This window comes from Triticum aestivum, chromosome 4D (assembly GCF_018294505.1).
Source record: "Triticum aestivum cultivar Chinese Spring chromosome 4D, IWGSC CS RefSeq v2.1, whole genome shotgun sequence".
Classification (NCBI taxonomy): Eukaryota; Viridiplantae; Streptophyta; class Magnoliopsida; order Poales; family Poaceae; genus Triticum; species Triticum aestivum.
This window is the reverse complement of record NC_057805.1, coordinates 53901317-53913907: the sequence shown is the minus strand read 5'-3', so window position 1 is coordinate 53913907 and position 12591 is coordinate 53901317.

The following is a 12591-nucleotide window of genomic DNA, read 5'->3' as shown; positions in this document are numbered from 1 at the left end:
TGGAGAAAAATCGAGAGAAATTATCGGGCTTAGTTTGCAGATGACCCAAGGAACGTATGGTTTGGTTTAAGCGCGGATGGCATTAATCCTTTCGGGGAGCAGAGCAGCAATCACAGCACCTGGCCCGTGACTCTATGTATGTATAACCTTCCTCCTTGGATGTGCATGAAGCGGAAGTTCATTATGATGCCAGTTCTCATCCAAGGCCCTAAGCAACCCGGCAACGACATTGATGTGTACCTAAGGCCATTAGTTGAAGAACTTTTACAGCTGTGGAATGGAAATGGTGTACGTGTGTGGGATGAGCACAAACAGGAGGAATTTAACCTGCACGCGTTGCTGTTTGTAACCATCAACGATTGGCCCGCTCTCAGTAACCTTTCAGGACAGACAAACAAGGGATACCACGCATGCACGCACTATTTAGCTGACACCGAAAGTATATACCTGGACAAATGCAGGAAGAATGTGTACCTGGGCCATCGTCGATTTCTTCCGACCAACCATCAATGTCGAAAGAAAGGCAAGCATTTCAAAGGCGAGGCAGATCACCGGAAGAAGCCCGCCATGCGTACCGGTGATCACGTACTTGCTATGGTCAATGATTTACACGTAATCTTTGGAAAGGGTCCCGGCGGACTATCTGTTCCGAATGACGCTGAGGGACGCGCACCCATGTGGAAGAAGAAATCTATATTTTGGGACCTACCCTACTGGAAAGACCTAGAGGTCCGCTCTTCAATCGACGTGATGCACGTGACGAAGAACCTTTGCGTGAACCAGCTAGGCTTCTTGGGCGTGTATGGGAAGACAAAAGATACACCGGAGGCACGGGAGGACCTGCAACGTTTGCACGAAAAAGACGGCATGCCTCCAAAGCAGTATGAAGGTCCTGCCAGCTACGCTCTTACCAAAGAAGAGAAGGAAATCTTCTTTGAATGCCTGCTCAGTATGAAGGTCCCGTCTGGCTTCTAGTCGAATATAAAGGGAATAATAAATATGCCAGAGAAAAAGTTCCAGAACCTAAAGTCTCATGACTGCCACGTGATTATGACGCAACTGCTTCCGGTTGCATTGAGGGGGCTTCTACCGGAAAACGTCCGATTAGCCATTGTGAAGCTATGTGCATTCCTCAATGCAATCTCTCAGAAGGTGATCGATCCAGAAATCATACCAAGGCTAAGGAGTGATGTGGCGCAATGTCTTGTCAGTTTCGAGCTGGTGTTCCCACCATCCTTCTTCAATATCAGACGCATGTCCTCGTTCATCTAGTCGACGAGATTGTCATTCTGGGCCCCGTATTTCTACACAATATGTTCCCCTTTGAGAGGTTCATGGGAGTCCTAAAGAAATATGTCCGTAACCGCGCTAGGCCAGAAGGAAGCATCTCCATGGGCCATCAAACAGAGGATGTCATTGGATTTTGTGTTGACTTCATTCCTGGCCTTAAGAAGATTGGTCTCCCTAAATCGCGGTATGAGGGGAGACTGACTGGAAAAGGCACGCTTGGAGGGGACTCAATAATATGCAGGGACGGGCATTCTTGGTCTCAAGCACACTACACAGTTCTGCAGAACTCTACCTTGGTGACCCCGTATGTCGGTGAACACAAGAACAGTCTGCGCTCCAAACACCCGGAGCAGTGTGACGCCTGGATTACATGTGAACACATCAGGACTTTCGGCAGTTGGTTGGAAACACGTCTCAGAGGTGACAACACTGTTTGTGATGAGCTGTACTCGTTGTCCAGGGGACCATCTTCGACTGTATTGACTTACAAAGGATACGAGATAAATGGGAATACATTTTACACAATCGCCCAAGATCAAAAGAGCACCAACCAAAACAGCGGTGTCCGCTTTGATGCAGTAACCAAGAGGGGAAAGGACATATATTATGGTTACATAGTGGACATATGGGAACTTGACTACGGACATGATTTTAAGGTCCCTTTGTTTAAGTGCAAATGGGTCAATCTATCAGGAGGCGGGGTACAGGTAGACCCACAGTACGGAATGACAATAGTGGATCTGAACAATCTTGGGTACACAGACGAACCGTTCGTCCTAGCCAATGATGTGGTGTAGGTTTTCTATGTGAAGGATATGTCTGCCAAACCGAGAAAAAGAAAAGATAAGGAAGCGAACACATCATACGATGAGCCAAAGCGCCACATAGTTCTTTCAGGAAAAGAGACATCGCGGGAGTGGAGGGCAAGACAGACATGTCCGAAGATTATGAAAAGTTTCATGAAATTCCTCCCTTCAAAGTGAAGGCTGACCCAAGCACCCTCTTAAACGATGAAGATATGGTTACGGCGCAATAAGCAAAGGACAGAAGCGAAGAAAAAGTGAAGACTTTCTCTCCACGACTATTATGATGATGCCTTTGATCTAGAATATCACTGCAGTTACATGTGAAGAAATGAAATGCCTATTGTAACAGACGAGTTTTCGTCCGAAACCCTGATACCTCGAAACAGATAGTCCGTTTTGTACACGAAGTGCATCCAGTTTTTGCCGTAACCCTCTCAACTTTTTAGCACATGCTATGTGGGTGAAATGATGATGCCATGCCAACTTTCAACCTTTTCAGAGTTCATTTGAAATGCTTTTCAATTTCAGGGTCATATAGCTCAAAAAAATCAGTAAATGCATGAAAAATAACAAATGAAGTCAGAAAGGGTTGAAAATTGATGATGTGGCTTTGAATGGTGCATTTTGAACACACAAAAAGTCTGGAGTTCAAATAAGTTAAAAAATGAAATCCTTTTGTAACAGATGAGTTTTCGTCCGAAACCCTGATACCTCGAAACAGATAGTTCATTTTGTATACGATGTGCATCCAGTTTTTGCCGTAACCCTCTCAACTTTTTAGCACATGCTATGTGGGTGAAATGATGATGCCATGCCAACTTTCAACCTTTTCAGAGTTCATTTGAAATGCTTTTCAATTCCATGGTCATTTAGCTCAAAGAATGAACTAATATAAAAAAGAATGAACTTGAAAACTTTTATGAAACTCTAATAGCAAAAATAGTAAACTAAAAGAATGAACTAGAAAACTTTAATGAAACTCTAATAGAAAAAAGAATGAACTAGAAAACTTTAATGAAACTCTAATAGCTAAAGGAATCAACCAAAAAGCTTTTATAAACCTCTAATATTATTGAAACTAAAATTATATAAAATTTATGCAACTAAAATTATCAAAGTATTTTCTGTTCGAAACATTAAAAGCAAAATAATTTTCATAAAATAAATAAAAAAGCAAAAAAGAAAAGAAAATAAATAAGTAGAAACAAAATAAAATAAATAAGTGGAAACAAAATAAACTTTAATAAATAAGTAGAAACAAAATAAACTTTAATAAAGTAAAATAAATAAACTTTAATAAAATAAAAAAATAGCAACAGTAAGTAGAAACAAAATAAAATAAATAAAGTAAAAAAGTGCCACCTACTGGGCCACCACGGCCTGAATACGATTAGAAACCCAATCATGGGCCAGGATTCAGGCCCGCAGCAGGCCCACAGGCACACAGTGACAGGTTAGGCCCGAAAGCCTGCAATTGAGAGGAGCTCGAGAGGGTGGGCGCAGCAGCGCTTATAAACCACTCTCGAGCTCTCTCAACTAGCGAGGTGGGACTAAACTTTTGACGCGGGCAGCACAAGGCCTTTCGTCCCGTTTGGTGGCACCAACCGGGACCAAAGGCCTCTGCTTCCCACCCTTTGGGCTGCTGAAAAGAGACCTTTGGTCCCGGTTGGTGGCACCAACCGGGACTAAAGGGGGCATTGGTCCCGGTTGGTACCATGAACCGGGACCAATGGCTTTGCTATATAAGCAAACACTTAGCGTTTTTCATTTCATCTCTGCAGTTGCCCCGCCCCGACGACGCCGCCAGGCTGCCCGATCGAGCTCGCCCCGGCGATGCCGTCGCCGCCCGCGCGGTCACGACCCCGCGCCGCCCCGACGCCGTCGCCGCGCGCCACCCCGCGCCGTCACCGTCCCGACGCCGTCGCCGTCACCTCCCCGCGCCGCCCCGACGCCATCACCGCCCCGCGCCACCGCTGCCCCGACGCCGTCGTCGCGCCGCCCCACGGTCCGGCGGCCTTCTGATGTTTTTTTTCATATATTTGATGATGTTGATATGTTGTTTTTTCATATGATGTTTTTTGTGCATATGATGTTTTTTTTCATATATGTATTAATTTATTTTAGGTTGTTAATTAGTAGATATCAATTTTAGGTTAGTGCATTTTAGGTTAGTGTAGAGGAAAAAGTAAAATAAGGAAAAGGAAGAAAAAAGGAAGAAGGAAGAAGAAGAAAAAGAAGGAGTGGAAAAAGGAAAATAAGAAGAGGAAGAAGGAGAAGAAGAAAGGAGAAGAAGAGGAGAGGAAGAAGAGGAGAAATAAATAAGAAGAGAAAAAAAGAAGAAGAAAAAGAGGAGAAGAAGAAAGGAACAGAGGAGAAGAAGAAAAAAATAGAATAGGAGAAGAAGAAAGGAATAGAGGAGAAGAAGAAAAAAATAGAATAATTTCTATTTTTTTTCTTCTTCTCCTCTATTCCTTATTCTATTTTTTTCTTCTTCTCCTCTATTCCTTATTCTATTTTTTTCTTCTTCTCCTCTATTCCTTTCTTCTTCTCCTCTTTTTTTTCTTCTTTTTTTCTTCGATCTTCTCCTCTATTCCTTTCTTCTTCTCCTCTTTTTTTTCTTCTTCTTCCTCTTCTTATTTTTTATGGGGTATGTCGTTGTCGATATACCACCTCCCCGATAACTTCGACATTAGGGGGGGTCGGTATACCCCCTCCCCGATAACTTCGACATGAGGAGGGGGGAGGGGGTCAAGGGTTCGAGGGTTCTAGGGTTCTAGGGTCGAGGGTTCGAGGGTTCTAGGGTCGAGGGTTCGAGGGTCGAGGGTTAGAGGGTCGAGGGTTCGTGGGTCGTCGAGGGGCCGAGGGTTCGAGGGTCGAGGGTCGTAGAGGGATCGAGGGGTCGAGGGTTCGAGGGTAGAGGGTTCGAAGGTTCTAGGGTCGAGGGTTCGAGGGTTCTAGGGTCGAGGGTTCGAGGGGCCGAGGGTTCGAGGGTCGAGGGGTCGAGGATCGCCGAGGGGTCGAGAGGTTGCCTAGTGTCAAAGTATTGAAGAAATCAATGGCTTCATCATTAGCCGGAAGTAACCGGGGCATGATGGTACGAAGTTCTCCAAAGTTATTTTGGAAAGGAGTCCCGGATAGGATAATCCGCCTTTTGGTACAAATTTCAGCAAAGGCTTCCAAATAGCGATATTCGGAAGGCTCTTGCTGTACTTTGTACCAAAAAGCGAATTATCCTATCTGGGATTCCGTTCCAAAATAACTTTGGAGAGCTTCGTGCCATCATGTGCCTGTTACTTTCGCCTAATGATGAAGACATGGTTTTGTTGAATCCTTTGACACTAGACAAACGTGACATGAGGGGGTCGAGGGTCGGGAACTAGGGTAGAGGGTCGTGGATTGCCGAGCGGTCGAGGGTCGTGAACTAGGGTAGACGGTTGAGGGTCGCCGAGGGGTCGAGGGTCGAGGGTCGAGAGTCGAGGGTCGTCGAGGGGTCGAGGGTCGAGGATCGCCGAGGGTCGAGAGGTTGCCTTGTGTCAAAGTATTGAAGAAATCCATGGCTTCATCATTAGCCGGAAGTAACCGGGGCATGATGGTACGAAATTCTCCAAAGTTGTTCTGGAACGGAGTCCCAGATAGGATAATCCGCCTTTTGGTACGAATTTCAGCAAAGGCCTTCCAAATAGCGATATTCGAAAGGCTCTTGCTAAACTTTGTACCAAAAAGCGAATTATCCTATCTGGGACTCCGTTCCAATACAACTTTGGAGAGCTTCATAGCATCATGCGCCTGTTACTTTCGCCTAATGGTGAAGACATGGTTTTGTTGAATCCTTTGACACTAGACAAACGTCGGACAATCATGAGAGAGGCGGTCCGGCCCAAACCCTAGAAGCGCTGTCGAGGCCACCCAAATTTACCAAGTTAAAAGAGCGTTGTCGTCGAGGCCACCCCGAACCCTTGAAGCGTTGCCGGGGCCACCCCAAACCCTAGAGAAGCGTCGAGGCCACTAATATGATTCCTTGTTGTGATTAGCTAGCTAGGTCTACGTTTGTCACTAATATATCCATCTGCTGGCATGTTTGTATAATAATTGCCATGTTGTAATATTTGCATAAACAATGGAGCACGGACGAGACGAGGAAGCAGAACAGGTGTTGGGGGACACAATCGCAGCTGGAGCTGATGTCTTATCGTATCTCAATGACATCGATGGTCTGGAAGGACAGGGTGAAGAAGCAGGCTACGGTGATCGAACAATGGAGGAGGAGGGACATGATTATGATGGCTCCGGTGACCGAATGCCGGTGGAAGAAGGACACCGTGACGACGGCTCCGGTGACCGAACGGAGTCCGGCCAGGTATATATATTAATTAAGCATGTGCTGACTATAGCTAAGTGATGCATTAATTGTTTTGGTATGTACACATATTAACTCTCTTCTTTCTTCTTTCTAGCCCTCCGGATCGAGCCAAACTTCGGTAACGAGACGAGGCCCGAAGAAAAGTTGCGCCAGGATGAAAGGTTCACGATCACAGCAATCGCGCGCGATGGCCAACCGATTGAACCCATCCGGACCAAGGAAGCATTTTCTGCTCAGTGCGGGGTTCTTGTTAGGGACATGATCCCGATCAGCATCCACCAATGGTATAAGCCTAAGAACGAAGACCCTCAGGCGTCTTATGTCAACGATAGGCAGAAAGATGATCTTTGGACCGAGCTGAAGGCAAATTTCACCCTACCGCCAGAGGAGGATCCGGAGAAGCCAGTTATAGAGCCATTGGTCAAGGCTCATGCTCTTAAGAAGATGGCGGATCTATTCAGGAGGTGGAAGAATGAGCTGAAAACAAAGTTTGTCGACAAAGACAAGACTCCAGAATTCACCGGCCGGTTTGAGAAGATCAGAGATCACTGGGACGCATTTGTGGCCCACAAGACATCGGACAAGAGTAAGAAGATGTCAGTGACAAACAAGAAAAATGCTGCGAAGAAGGAGCATCACCATCGCACGGGGTCAGGTGGCTACCTCAAAGCCCGGCCGAGTGGGACAAGGCTGAGAATGACCTGCTTGATAAAGGGGTCGAACCAGAGACATTCAACTGGCCAGACCGTTCAAGGACTTGGTTCTTCGGGGTTGGGGGAACCTTGGACCCTGAAACAGGGAAGTGCGTTTGGACGAACGAGCAACTGCGAATACCCGTCACGAAGCTTCAGGAGTATATCGCCGCAGCGCAGGAAGGGACGTTCGTTCCCGACAGAGAGAACGACGAGCTCACAATGGCCCTCGGGAATCCTGAGCACCCTGGACGGACACGAGGCACGCCAGGCTCCGTTTCATGGAAGGCTGGGTTTCCCGACGCAGGCGGTTACAAAGCCGGGAGAGGAAGAAGAAAGTGGAGCAGACCCAACTGCAGGCGCTGCACGCAAGGGTACAAGCGCTAGAGGAACGAGAAGCAGTTCACAGCAAGCGACCTGCCGAAGCTACCCCGCCATCTCAGCGGAGAAGCAGCGTGGCTTCCACCGAGCTGCTTCAGGAGCCTGTCTTCACGGCTCCTGCTAGCTACCCCGTGGATGCTATCACGGAGTCTCAACATTGCCACCTTATGACGCAATGGCAGAACTTCAAAGTCAAGGCGGCTGTCGGCTCTGTTGCACCTCCTGAACCCGGCGCAACTTTTCACTGTCGTCCGATTCCAGAAGGATATGCTAGGGTGATGGTGGATGAAATAACGGAGGGATTTGAGGAGCTCGAGCTTGACCACCCTACCGGTGAAGGGGAGACTCGGCTGGGTTTTGCTCTGAAGACTCCATGCCTATGGCGGAAGGAGCTCATCAACCTTTCGAACTGGACGCCTCCGCCTCCTCCTCCTCCTCCTCCAGCGAGTCAGGGCACTCCGCCTCCTCCTCCGGCGAGTGATCAGGCACTCCGCCTCCTCCGCCTGCGCCGGCGCGCCCGAGCAACCAACCTCCTCCTTCTCCGCCTCGTCAGCAAGGACGGAAGAGACCCGCCGCTGCTCCGGCTGCTCCGGCGCGTCGTAGTCCTTCTCCTCCGCCTCGTAAGCAAGGAAAGAAGACAGCCGCAACCGCTCCGTCTGCTCCAGCGTCTAGCAGTAAAGCCAGAGGCGGGAGGCAATACAGATTCGGTCCATCTCTCAAGCCTCTAGAGAAGTTACCATACGAGAGGACCGACGAGGAAAACGCAAAGATTTGTAAAGCCGAAGTGAGGGACTTCTTTGAAGCGGTGAAAGCAAAGAAACATCCACCTCCGGAGGAGAAGATAGATCCGGTGAAAGCGAAACGCACTATCGATGCCCTGAAGCGACCACCTTCTCCGCCGCAATCCAACTATGATCGCATTATTGAAAGGTCATTTATCGAAGCGGAGCGGTCGAGAAGTACTATCAGTGATCGAAGGTCAGCAGAACGACGAGCTGGGAAAAAAATTGCCCAGCTCGGCGAACAAGCGAACCAATCGTGCCCCCCGCTCAAGGTGTCTAGCGATATCGTGCTAATCATCCGGAGATTTTGCCCGGTATCAATCTTGGAGATTACCTGCCCGACGATGTACATTATGATACAATGGAGGTGGACGAACACAAATACCATTACGGGAAGCCTCTCGTCAAAGATGAAACATCTCTAACAACGATGATGCGAAGATTCCATGATTGGTACATGAAAACCTGCAGAGAGTCTGGGGGAAGGATACTTTGACGCTGAGAGTTAAAGAGGAGCATGACCTCGTTGGAATTGATATGTTTTCTATTCCATTTGAGGAGTTCTTCCAGTTTTTCAATCAAAAGGCCCTCGATAAATTAACGGTCACTTGCTACTGTCTGTAAGTACTACTTCTGTCATTAAGTCTCTATATATAGCTCAGCTCTTTCATTGCATGTATATATAATTATCCTCACTATATTATGCAGATTGAAGATCGCCGAATGCAAGAAAAGACAAATCGGTGATATTGGGTTCATTAACACAAATCTCATAGATATAAATTTCATGCCAAAGATACCGAGGCCAACTTGTTACGATCGTTGGTAAAAAATCAAAACAAACATATAATACTCTTTCCTTACAACTTCAAGTGAGTGTTACTGTCTTGTGCATATTCGGTTTCCCTTATTAGTCGAGGTTATAGTAATGTAATTGATGAGTTATGCATGCGTGCGCAGCTTCCACTATATTCTCCTAGAGATTAAGCTTGAGCAGGGACTAGTAACCGTCTTAGACTCGAGACGAAAAGATCCCCAGGACTATGCGGACATGACTGAAATGCTCGAGAAGTAAGTTAAATCGATCATTATCGCACCATATCGGCAACTTTGTTCATTTCCTGATATCAAGTAATTGTTTTCTTTGTCTGGCAGGGTTTGGAAAAAATTCACCGCACAAGCTCCGGGAGTGCCGGGGAAGCTGCAGTTTACACACCCGAAAGTAAGTACTACTAGCTAGTTCCGCGCATCTCTAGTGATTCAAGCGCTAGTTTCATCAATACCATTTAGAATGCTTGCTTATCAGTTTGGTTGACCTCTATTTCTTGTAAAGTGGTTGTGGCAAGAAGCCGGGAATAATTACTGTGGATACTACGTTTGCGAGTCCATCCGCCACACGACCTGTGAGCGGGGCTACTCTAAAAAACAATATGAAGTGTGTAGCAATAATATTCACAATTTTATTTTATTACCATCATTTGTGTTGAGTTTCATTCATTCATATATATGTATTGACCCCCTTCTTCAAATTAGATGTTTCAGATGCGGGATGAACTCCTAGCACCAAATCGCATGCGAGCAATTCAAGAGGAATTGGCGGGATTCTTTCTTGACCACGTGATCAATAAAGACGGAGAATACCATGTGAAACCTGAGTTCACATATAATTAGGGGATTATATTGTAAGAGATCTTATATTGTATATATGTAGCCACTAGCGTCGGATAGATATACGAAAACTTGTTGTTCGACCAATCTCTCGGAGAAGGAGAGGTCGATATCACTTCTCTCTGTATGCATATGTTCATGACGATCTATTGTACTTAATGGTTTCCTTCATTTGCTTACTAGCTAGCGTGTCGAGTCCTCTCTATACGTATAGTACGTAGCGTCAACCAAGCACGAAGATAAGAGAGGACACTTCTCTATTAATTAGCTAGCTAACACAATATATGAAACACCTAAATTAACCCTACAACCCCCCAAAAACCCCAAACCCCCTTTCAGGAAAAAAACCTAGCCCCTGAACTACTGACGCGTGGTAGCTTATTGGTCCCGGTTGGTGCTACCAACCGGGACAAAAGGCCCCCCTGCCAGGGCAAGCCGCAGCGGCCACGTGGAGCCCTATCTGTCCCGGTTTGTATAAGAACCGGGACTAAAGGTGTAGAGCTTTAGTACCGACCCTTTAGTCCCGGTACCCGAACCGGGACAAATGGGCCTTATGAACCGGATCAAATGGCCCTTTTTTTACTAGTGGGAGTAGTATCGTAGGGGCTCCTCTTCCCTAGGGGATTCTTCACCGTGGGGGCACCTCCCCTTATGGCTTTTTAAGTAAGAACATAATGTGAGACACGTGTCGAGACTTACAAAGGGTTTAAGGACAAGAGCAGACGATTACAAAGGGTTACAAAGGGCTTAAGGACAAGAGCGGGCGATTTTAATCTCGGTACAGAAATGTGGCATCGTTTTCGATATCATTCGAGCAGAGACAATGAAGTGTGGCATGCAACAATCTTGTCCAAGATAAGACAATCATTCTCTTTTTTCTTTCGAAACGGATATAATATGATCATTCTTGTTATGACGTGATTGGAGTCACAGGATCCATGTAGCATTGCCTCAAATGTTTTGGTCGTGAAGTATAAGAAGTACTCACTTTATCCGAAAATACTTGTCGCTCAAAAACGGATGTATCTAGAAAGAGAATACTCTCATGGCTTTTGCATCTAAAGTACCTCGTGTGGTACCAGTTTGCTAGGTCCTTGTGAAGAAGGGAGAGACTCCCCACGAAAAATGGATCACCCCAACGTCGCTCCATCACAGGCGACTCGGGCGGCACCGAAGCCTTGCCCTCCGGCGGCTCCTCCTCCCCTCGTCGTCTCCGGAAGAGGTCGTCGGCTTGCCGTGCACCCACTAGTGAAGGGGCGGCGAGGCCTTCGGCTGATCCCATGCCTCGGGTGAGGGCCTGGATCTGAGGCCGCGACCTCCATTGGTGAGGACGGCACCCGTTCGCCGGCGGTGGGCGTTCGTCAACGCAGTAGGCTGGACTTCATTGGCTGCTTGGGTGGCGGGGTACCGATGGACGGTGTTCCTTGCGTGAGGTGGTTCCCCGTGCCCCTCTCGTTAGATCTGAGGCGGACCAACCTGGCACGTGGCTTTCCCCATCAGGTGGTCCAGATCTCCGGCGTTCGTGCTCGGAAGTGTTGGAGGCGGGGTTGATGGGTGCCGGGGCGAGAGCTTGTCCGGGAAAACCTCTGGCCGACGGTGGCGGCCACGTCGTCGATGGCGCTCCGGCATCATTCCCCTCCTTGGTGGCGACGGTGAGGTCAACCCCACCCTACTCCCTCCTTCCTCTTTGCCTGGGTGAAAACCCTAGTTCTCCGTGAATGGGCAGCGGCGGCGCCATGGCGTCGTCACCTTCTTGGAGGCGTCGTCTTGGGCATTTGAGATGAAGGGTGTGCGCGGCGAGCGAGGATGGTTCCTACCGCCGGAGGTGGTGGCGGTGTGCCATTTACCGTGTCTGGGACGGCGAGTCTCGGCGGCGTGGCGCGGCGGGGTCTCGGTGATGGACGTGTGTTGATGGACGGGCGCAGGGTGGTGGCACTGTCTGGCGTCATGATGACATCGACGGTAGATGTGTCTAGCAAGATCTATGCAGTGATTCCTCCTGAAGACGGGATGGCGGAAGATGGCGGCGACGGATCCTAAAGCCTGTGCATGCCGTGCACGTTATGGGACCCCTAGATCGGTTGGGATTTATGCCACCGGATTAGATTGTGACTGTTATGCGAAAAGGGCACATCTGTATACTTGTAGGTGTGGCAACTTTGTTCGGCTAGAAGATGTCTTTGGATTTCTTGTATTTATTTTGTCAGGCTCTGGTGAATATATAATTAATAAAGATGGTTGTGTGCATCATGCTGATGCAGAGACGGGTTATCCTCCTTTAAAAAAGAACAGTTTGCTAGGTTCTTGCTAGGCTGCTCTACCTACTGTCTTCACTTCATAAATCTGTTAAAAATGAAAGATGATTGCGAGTACATTATCACTGCATTCATCTCGAAGATAAACTAAAACCCTAAAACCCTAATGCTGGCCCTCCCTCTCCTGCGTGGTCTGGCTTTACCTACACCGAACTGTGTGAATCCATGCATGCGGTGCAGGTGCAGGTTCTACCCTTACAGCTGGTAAAAAGGAGAAGCTTTTTCTTTCCGTCCTGCGCTGCACGGCTGCACGCACTGCCGCATGCCATGCCATGGGTAGAATGCTCAATCGAGCGA